We start from the raw sequence: 10,691 nt of genomic DNA on the forward strand, positions 1-10,691 counted from the left end.
GTGCTGCGTGGCGACGTACTCTCTTTGGCGACTCGAATGATAGCCGGAAGGCGTCAGCGCGGCGGACGGGGTAGCGCTGTGGCGAGCGGGGTTGACGCGGCGGACAATGGTCGACGCGGCAGACGTAGTCGCGCTGTGGTGAGCGGAGTCGATGCGGCGGACAGTGGTCAACGCGGCGGACGGAGTCGCGGGGCGTTTTAGCCGGTAGCATGGTGAATGATGTCGAAGCGGTGGACAAGGTCTACACGGCAGACGCAGTTGTGCGGCGTTTAGCCGGTAGCATGGCGAGTGGCGTCGACGCGGTGGACATGGTCGACACGGCGGACGGCGTCGCGCTGTGGAGAGTGGGGTCGACGCGGCGGACAATGGTCGACGCAGCGGACGGAGTCACGCAGCATTTTAGCCGGTAGCATGGCGAGTGGCGTCGACGCGGTGGACATGGTCGACACGGCGGATGGAGTCGGCGTGGTGGAGTTACGTGGCGTTTGGCCAGTAGCATGGCGAGTAGTCGACTCGCAATTCCACGGCGGGCGAGTCCCCGAGCATGGCGAGTGCGCGGCAGCGGGTCCGCGTTGGCGATTCCGCGAGTAGCGTGTCAGCGGCGGGCGAGTCCCCGAGCATGGCAAGTGCGCTATGGCAGGTCCGCGCTAGCGATTCCGCGAGTAGCGTGTCCGCGGAGGGCGAGTCCCCGAGCGTGGCGAGTGCACGATAGCGGGTCCGCGCTGGTGATTCCGCGAATAGCGTGTCCGCGGCAGGCGAGTCCCCGAGCGTGGCGAGTGCACGATAGCGGGTCCGCGCTGGTGATTCCGCGAGTAGCGTGTCCGCGGCGGGCAAGTCCCCGAGCGTGGCGAGTGCACGATAGCCGGTCCGCGGCGGGCGAGTCCGCGTTAGGCGCGTCCCGAGTGAGGTGAGTCAACGCGTCGATCGGACTCGTTTGCGGCGTCGAGTCAGGCGGCCAGAGCCAGCGTCCGGGTCTTTTGATCGTGTTCCTCGTACATGAAACACACAGGTCTCACGATGCTTGCTGGTTGTCCCAAAGTAATCCACGCGAAGTCTATGCGACTTGGTGATGATGGCTGGTATGGTCTCCAATGGCGAGCAGTGGATCGATCCGCTCGTGTGCACAGAAGTAGTAAGGAATTAGTATCGTGGATAATTAAATCTTTCAACTAATTGGAAACACTTCAAAGACATGTGCGTCCTTGTGAATATATTAGATCGGTGCGTGGATGAATTAAATAATAAGAGAAACAAATTACCGATCGGACTTCTGCTTGCAAAATCAATAAACGAAACTGAAGAACTTAGCGGCGCCGTGCTTGATACCGCGTGGGTGACCGCGCTGCACTGCGCCGATCTGCCCGTGGCGTGGAGGTCGCATCCGTGCGACTCCGTTATTTTTGCATCCAGACTGGCCTGGTGCGGCAACGGCCGTCGCTACTTGATGAAGATTGGGACGATGTAGCGGACGAATATCCAGATGCGATCTGGGTGTTGATGACGATTTGGATCCCGCCCGGATCACCGCTCCAAGCGCCGTTTGCCCCACGGTGGGCGCCACTGTCGAGGTTTTAACCATGGCAGGTACTACGGGGTAGCACGTGAGAGGTGTAGAGCAATGCGGCATAGGAGATTCCGGGAACGAGATTGGCACACGATGTACCCAGGTTCACGTCCCCTCGGTGGAGGATCGCTACGTCCTGCTATAAATCACTATGATCATAGTGTCGCCAGCGTTAGGTGACTTGCTTTGTGGTAGCCGCCGGAGGCAGAGGGAGAGATTGTCTAATGAGAGATCATGTGTCCTCAAGGAGGTGCCCCTGGTGGCTTTATATATGCAGCCACCTAGGGTTTACAGGTACAAGGCCGCTTGGGCCACTACTCTTCCTTCATGGGCCTTGTGCAGATCCAGTCGTTCCGGGCTTCAGTCGCTAGGGCGCTTGGTCCAGTCGCCCGCCGACTGGAGCTATCATGGGCTCTCTTCATCCGGGGAGTGAGCTGGGTGATGGGCCCCATAGGGCGTGTCCCCATCAATCGCCATCCTTGACCCGAAGTCTTCTGCTTCTGACAGCACTACCCAGACGGAGGTCAAGTAGACAAACTTGTACTCCTTTATTTGTAGATGTTTTTCCTTTTGTTGCTCCCAATCATTATGTAAGCGCCTTATGAGCCGCACCTTTTGAACCGCTTGTAATATATTATGGCTATGAATGAAAAAATTCCCCTTTCTGGATGATTGATACCGAGTATATTTTGCTTTCCAGTTAGTTTTTGATAACTATACCGAGGCTGGATGTTCCGACATATCTCCTGCTGTGTCGCAATCCACGAAAATTCCTGAGAATACTTCCTTGGATGCTTCTTCTTGTCTTGACTCGATGAAAACTGAGATGGTGGATCTTCGACAACAGCTTCAGTCGATGAAGAGACAAACTATGACTGCCTTGGAACAAGCACGAAAATCATCGGATCGTGAACAAGCTGCTCTTCTTCGGGTGCAAGAATCCCTTGAGTCTGAAAAAACTACGAACGCCAAAGCTATTCGTTCTGCCGAACGCGAAAACTATATGCTTGACCTTATGACTGATGCAAGTCAAGACATGGCCGGTACTATTCCTTTTCCTTCCTATACCGAGACATTTTGCCCTTGTTCCACTTCTTCCTCTCATTGATTATCTTCCTTATGTTAGGTTCTTTTTTGGATCCTGCTGCCGAAGATCAAAGGGTGAACTTACGGGTTGAGACTCTCACATGGCTTGCTAAAGAAAATGATGTCGATTTTTGGCAGATGAGGACCGCTGTCGCCGGATTGTCCAATTTCAAGATCGCGCTGCCCAAACTCGAGTTTTTATTGAACGCTGCCATAAAACGCAGAGTATGGTTTACAAAACCATGTTTCCACGCAATCCACAGCCCGAAAAGTTTACTGGCCTGTTAGAGAAATTCACGGACATTCAAGCTGTTCAGAACCTTGTCAAAACGCAAATGATTGCCGGGGCAAAATTTGTCCTTATCTGGATAAAGATTCGCCACTCGAAGATTGATCTTGATTACATTGTGAGGGGAGTCCTTTCGAGGTGTTCGAAAAGGAGGATAAACCTTGACCGATTTATCGAGGCGGTGCAAGGTCCTGCCGAACAAATAATCGATAATTGATGTCCTGCAGGATCAAATAATCGATATATTATGGCTATGAATGAAAAAATTCCCCTTGCTGGATGATTGATGTCTTGCTTCTGTACCACCGCTTTCTTCGGCTTGTTTGATCTCTCACTGATTTCCTCCCAAAACACTCCTGGTGGTATGGGAAGACATTGCAACCCGATGTTTGCCAGAACGTCGGCCTCATCATTGCTGAGTCTACTTACGTGATTTACTTCGCATCCGTCGAAGGTCTTCTCGAGTTCATTGTATACGTCTCTATATGCTATCATACTGTCGTTGACTACATCACACTTGTTCATCACCTGTTGTGCGACCAACTGGGAGTCGCCGAAGATTTTCAGGCGTGTAGCGCCGCATGCTTTTGCCATCTTCATCCCATGAATAAGAGCTTCATATTCTGCTTCATTAATTGACGCGTTGGGAAAAGTCATCCGCAGTATGTACTTCATCTTGTCACCTTGCGGGGAAACAAGTATCACGCCTGCTCCTGCTCCTTCCGCTCTTTTGGACCCGTCGTAATTCATATGCCAGGTACTCGATAAATCTGGTGGTCCTGTGTTTTGAAGTTCCATCCACTCTGCGACAAAGTCCGGCATAATTTGTGACTTGATTGCTTTTCTTTTTTCATATGTGATGTCCCAAGGGGAAAGTTGTATTCCCCAAAGGGAGACACGTCATGTAGCTTCTGGATTGTTCAGGATATTCGAGAGGGGTGCCTCATTGACCACTACGATCGGATGTACCAAAAAGTAGTGCCTTAACTTTCTTGCTGAGATGAAGACTCCATATGCTAGCTTCTGGTAGTGCGGGTACCGCTGTTTAGATGGAGATAAAACTTCGCTAAGGAAATATACCGGGCGTTGAACTCCATGAATTTTTCCTTCCTCTTCCCACTCTACCACGAGAACTGTGCTGACCACCTGAGGTGTGGCCGCGATGTGCAGCAGCAGGGGCTCTTTTTCTCGTGGCGCCACCAGTATTGGTGGTGTCGAAATAGTGTGCTTCAAGTGCACAAAAGCCTTGTCTGCCTCCTTGTTCCACTCGAACTTTTCTCATTGCTTTATGAGCGCGTAAAAGGGCAGCGCTTTTTCTCCCAATCTGGCGACGAATCTGCTTAAAGCTGCGACTTGTTCCGTCAGCTGATGTATCTCCCTGAGCTTGCTTGGTTTCCTCATCGTCAAGATAGCTTGTATTTTTTCTGGATTTGCTTCAATTCCCCTAGCTGACACCAAGTATCCGAGGATTTCTCCCGCAGGAACACCAAAGGAACATTTCGTCGGGTTCAGCTTGATGCAGAATTTGTCGAGGTTATCGAATGTTTCTCGGAGATCGTCGATAAGAGACAATCCCTGTTTTGTTGTGATGACCACGTCGTCAATGTATACTTGGATGTTTTTGCCAATCTGTGTTGCGAGGCACTTCTGCATCATCCTCTGATATGTTGCTCCTGCATTTTTTAACCCGAAGGGCATCGTTCTATAACAGAAAACGCCATAAGGGGTTATGAAAGCTGTTTTGACATCATCTTCTTCTTTCAGTCGGATCTGGTTGTAACCAGAATATGCGTCCAGGAAGGAAAGACGTTCGCAACCTGCCGTGGAGTCGATGATTTGATCGATCCTTGGGAGGGGGAAGTGATCCTTTGGACAATGTTTATTGAGACACGTGAAATCGATGCACATGCGAAGGACTTCAGTGTTTTTCTTCAGGACCAGCTTCTTCGAGTCTCAATCTCTTTTATGAAACCAGCTTCTTTGAGTCGATGAATTTCAGATAACATGGCCTTGCGATTTGGCTCGGAAAAACGGCGCAAAGGTTGTTGAATCAGTCTAGCTCTTGGATCCAGATTGAGTGCGTGCTCGGCAAGTTCCCTGGGTACTCCTGGCATGTCAGCTGGACACCATGCGAAGATTTCCCAGCGCTCACGGAGGAACTCAATGAGCGCGCTTTCCTATGCGTTGTCCAAGTTAGTTGCGATGGATGTCGTCTTTTTAGGGTCTGTCGGGTGGATCTGCACTTCCTTCGAGTCCTTGGAGGTGTCGAAAGATTGCTCTTGCAAGGATCTACCTCCGTCTGGTAACACATCGTGGTTAGTGGTGATTTTTGTCGCCTCATACTCAGCTTGCATGCCAAACGTCTCGGAAAGTTTGTGAAAATCCCTGTCACATTTATCAGACACGACGAAACTTCCACGGATTGTTATCGGGCCCTTGGGTCCAAGAATTCTCCATAATAAGTATGTATAATGCGGCACGGCCATAAATCTGGTGTATGCGGGTCGTCCCAAGAGAGCATGATATTGCGACGGCCAATCGATGACCTCGAACTCGAACTTTTCCTTTCTGAATTTTTCTATTGTTCCGAACTGCACGTCGAGTGCTATCTTGCCTAAGGGGTATGTTGGTTTCTCGGGTGTTATGCCATGAAAGCGTGTATCTATTGGTGCCAGATTAGCCAACGAGAGATTCACCTTCCTCAATGTATCCGCATAAATGAGGTTTATGCTGCTCCCTCCATCGATGAATACTCGGGAAACATCGTATCCTCCAATAACTGCTGGTAGCACCAGCGCTGACTGTCCTGGCCACGGCACCTGGGGTGGGTGGTCTTCTATGCTGAATCCAATTGGCTGACCTGACCAATTAAGGTACTCAACAGTAGGTGGTGGTGCCAACACTGCCATGTTTACCTGTCGAGTAATCAGTTTTTGTGATCTATTTGATGATTTGCCGTTCTGGATCATCGACACTGCTCCCCTTGTACGCGTGAACTCCTCGTCTGTGTTTGAGGGACCCACAATTTGCAACTGATGCTGGTTTGCACTGGTAATCGCGGGTGGTGGTGGCAGTGGTATGTGCACTTCGCTCCTTAGTCCTTGTGTGTATCCCCCTCTGATTGCTTGTGCCTGCATGGTTTCTGTCGCCCTTCGCAAAGCTTGAAAAGTTCGGCATTCTTTCTGGAGGTGACCCGATTGTCTCCTCCCGTCAGAATCGACATAAAAGTGCATCTGGCAGGGTCCATTCAAAAGATCTTCTGGCGACACGTTGTATGGCCGTGGATATCTTGGCCGATTATTTTGTCAGCTGGAACTTGGTGCGTCTCTATTGTCACTTCGTTGCTCATTGCTTCTGCGATAATCGTCACGGTAGTTGCTCCCATTGCTGCGAAAGCTAGCCGATATTTGGCTGGGACCGTTATCTTCTGCAAAGTTGGGAAAACGTCACCTGTATTGACTGCTGTTCATGTTACGACCTTCTTCCGGTGAGCGATGCCGCTTATTTTGGACAGCATCTTCGCCATCAGCCCATTTGTTTGCTATCTCCATGAGCTCTGCCACCATCCTCAGGTTGGATCTTCCCAGCTCTTCTACGAGGTCGCTTCTGCGGATGCCTCCAATGAATGTGTCAATTGCCCTTTCATCAGATACATGCTCAGCCGAGTTTTTGATGAGACTCCACCTCTGGATGTATGCTCGCATCGATTCGCCCAATTTTTGCGTGCAGGTTCTCAGTTGCTCGATCGAGGCTAGCTTTTTACAAGTGGACCTGAAGTTTTGCACAAACAGGTTCTCGAAGTGTTCCCAGCTATCTATGGATCCCTCTGGCAACTTCCTTAGCCAAGATCTGGCGGCTCCGCTAAGGTGCACTTGGATGCTTTGCATAGCTGTTGCTCTCGTGCCGCCCATTAACTTCACCATTTCCAGGTAATCAACCAGCCAGTCCTCTAGATCTTGAAGCCCGTCGATTTTTTTTAACTATCGGATAGTTTGAAGCTGGTGGTTACTCGAGTCCTGCGAACCCTGCGGGTAAGCAATGCAGTCCACACAGTTCTTCTTCGCCATCCTCTATTGTCTATCGGTTTTCTCGGGTTCTATTCTCCCGGCCTCTTTCTTCTCGTGCTCTGTCGACTCAATCTTGGGCTGTGGTATTCCGCGCCTCGCCTTCTCTTTGAATTTCTCGGGTCGTTGCCACTGTGTGTCGGGGACTATTTTGTCTTGGACTATTGCGGCGTGGCGCGCTTGGAGGTTGTTGTACTATTTCTCTCCCCGCTATTGCTGCACCGATGACACCGATTCCTGCCATAGCAGTTTGGTACAAAAATGCTCGAGGATCGCCCTGAGGTGGCCTGGTTGCGATCAGGTATGCGTGTGTTGCCATATATCCTGCTTCCGGCGTTTTTGGTATTATGTGTCCTCTCGTATCAATCGACATAAATGACATGTCGAGATTTTGAATCAAATTTTCGCGTTCAGTTTCGGGTATGCCTGCCATTCGAGATCTTGCTCTTCCCCGATGGTCTCTGTGGCTATCTGCTGAGTTCCTCGAGTGTGTACTTAGGTTGTTTCTGCGTTCGCTAGATGCGTCCGCCGCGGCTCTCCTTGCGTCGACTGCCTATTGCAGTTTTTCCAACTTGCGTCTTGAGCGACTAAGTTTATATTGATATGCTTGTAACGCTGCTTCCGAAGCTTGTGTAGTCATCAGCTCTGTGCCGTTTATAGCTCTTGTAGCTCTGTCCCATGCTTCCTGCGGCAGCTGCACTTTTTCTCTTGGTTCAGCTCCGATGTACTTGCTTCCTGTTCCACGCGTAAGATCCGCGGGATCGACGTAAGCGTTTCCCAGATCGTCGAAAACCACAGATTCTTCATCGACATCACGGCCAGATCCCGTGATTACGAAGACCTGATGGTATGTTGCGCCTATGTTTTCATCAAGCTCAGGATAGGTGACACCGTCGCATAGATCGGCGAAGACCTCCCTGCTGGCAGTGGAGTTGGTTGTGTTGTTGAAGTCGAAGTTGACGAAACTCTCCGAGTCGCTATCTTGAGACAGATCGGTTTCTGTGACCGACCCGAAAGTCACCTCACCGAGCAGATCGGCGAGTTTTTCACCGTCAGCGGGTTTTATGGAGCGTGGCGGCGAATCTTCTTCGTCGCCTGACTCAGCGAACGATGTTGATGATCTTGAGCCATCAGGCTCGGCCGCTAACGGTCCCGAAAAAATCGGTGCCGAAAAAACGGTGCGATCCTTCCTTCCCAACGAAGAAGCGGAAGCTCCCGAACGTCATCTCCAGCGATTCCTCCAGATCGGCATATGCATGCAAACGGGCGGGAGGGTGAGGAACAAAATCGACGAGATCAGGTTGGACTCGTTTACCTCCTTCCATCGCGTTGCTCACTGCCGACGATGATGTTGAGGATGCCATCAAGATCAGAACCTTGCAACCTCCAATTCCCACAGACGGCGCCAATTGATGAGGGATTAACTCGTCAATGCCTACAAGTTGTAGACTAGGGTTTCGTAGAAAGTAGAGGGCAAGTAGATCTCGAAGGTTGTCAGACGAACAAGACGTCCAACTCGACAAAGTATGATGGCTAGGGTTTCACAATGATTCGATCCTTTCTTTCGTCATCGGCTTCCCCTTTATATAGGAGGTGAAGCCGAACCTTTTACGTGTCGTACAAGTACAAGTTATCGGGCCGGACAAGGCCTTTCCCTATATTGATTACAAGTTTCCTAAAACAACTCTGTTTTCCTATCCGAATATCTTCATCCTCTTTGGGCTTCTATTCTTCGAGTCCATGGGCCTTCTACTCAATAAAGCACCAGGGGTATAAATGCGACATATCCCTTAGGCATACCTATGTCACCAACCGGGACCAAATGCCCATCTGTGTATATATACCCTTGCCCTGCCCAAGTGTGAGCCACACTTAAAATTTTCCACTTCTTAGCACAAGAGAGGTTTATGTTGCTTTTCCCTCTTCATATGCACAAGAGGTGTTCGATGAAATGCCTAAGATCTTTTGCCACTTGGGTTCACACAAAACAAGCCACACTTAAAACTTGGTCCTGTCTTTTTTCTTCTCCATCGAGGTTAACAACTTTATCCTTTCATCTGTCATTGATAAAATGCATGTGTATATATATATACATCATTTCACTAATCATGATGTTCTATAATGGTTTTTGATAATCTTAATTATATCATGTAGATGAATCGGCAATGGATGTACATTGACCAATGCTTTAACGAGTTCACTTCGGGCCTGAATTTTTTTATCGATGTGGCTGAGGCAAACAAACAAGCTGGTTTTATGTATTGTCCATGTGTTAACTGTAAGAATGTCATAAATTACTCTTCCTCGAAGACCATTCACACCCACCTGCTGCGGTCCGGTTTCGTGCCCCACTACAATTGTTGGACCAAGCACGGAGAAAGAAGGGTTATGATGGAAGACAATGAAGAAGAAGAGGATGATGACAGCTACCCCAGGTTCGCTGAATACGGTGATACTGCAAAGGGGGATTGTTTTCCATCAGAAGGCAATGAAGACAATGAAGCAGAAGATCAAGAGGCACCAGATGAGCCCGCTGATGATCTTGGTCGGGCCATTGCTGATGCAAGTAGAGAATGTGAAACTGAAAAGGAAAGGTTGAACTTCGACCAGATGTTAGAGGATCACAACAAATTTTTGTACCCAACTTGCGAAGATGGCTAGAAAAAGCTAGGTAGCACACTGGAATTGTTGCAATGGAAGGCAGAGAACGGTGTGACTGACTCGGGGTTTGAAAAGTTGATGAAAATAATTAAGAAGCAGCTTCCAAGGGGTAACGAATTGCCCTCCAGTATGTACGAAGCGAAGAAGGATGTCTGCCCTTTAGGATTAGACGTGCAAAAGATACATGCATGCATTAATGACTGCATCCTCTACCGCGGTGAGTACGAGAATTTGGATGCATGGCTGGTGTGCACTGCATTGCGGTATAAGATCAGACGAGATGACCCGGGTGATGTTGAGGGCGAGCGCCCCAGGAAAAGGGTTCCTGCCAAGGTTATGTGGTATGCTCCTATAATACCACGGCTGAAACGTTTGTTCAGAAATAAAGAGCACGCCAGGTTGTTGCGATGGCACAAAGAAGACCGTAAGAAAGATGAGATGTTGAGACACCCTGCTGATGGGTCCGAGTGGAGAAAAATCGATAGAGAGTTCCCGTACTTTGCAGAGGATGCAAGGAACTTAAGGTTTGGTCTAAGTACAGATGGCATGAATCCATTTGGAGAGCAGAGCTACAGTCATAGCACCTGGCCTGTGACCTTTTGTATCTATAACCTTCCTCCTTGGTTGTGCATGAAGCGGAAGTTCATTATAATGCCAGTGCTCATCCAAGGCCCGAGGCAACCCGGCAACGACATTGATGTGTACCTGAAACCATTAGTTGAAGAACTTCTACCGCTGTGGGCCATAACAGGTGTACGTGTGTGGGACGAGCACAAGCAGGAGGAATTTGACCTACGAGCGCTGCTTTTCGTAACCATCAATGATTGGCCTGCTCTTGGTAACATTTCAGGACAGTCAAACAAGGGATACAATGCATGCACACACTGTTTAGATGAGACTGACAATGTATATTTGGATAAATCTAAGAAGGTCGTGTACCTGGGGCATCATCGATTTCTTACGCATACCCATCCCGTAAGAAAGAAAGGCAAGCATTACAATGACGAGGCAGATCACCGGAAGAAGC

This window comes from Lolium perenne, chromosome 6, assembly GCF_019359855.2.
Source record: "Lolium perenne isolate Kyuss_39 chromosome 6, Kyuss_2.0, whole genome shotgun sequence".
In the NCBI taxonomy this organism is placed as follows: domain Eukaryota; kingdom Viridiplantae; phylum Streptophyta; class Magnoliopsida; order Poales; family Poaceae; genus Lolium; species Lolium perenne.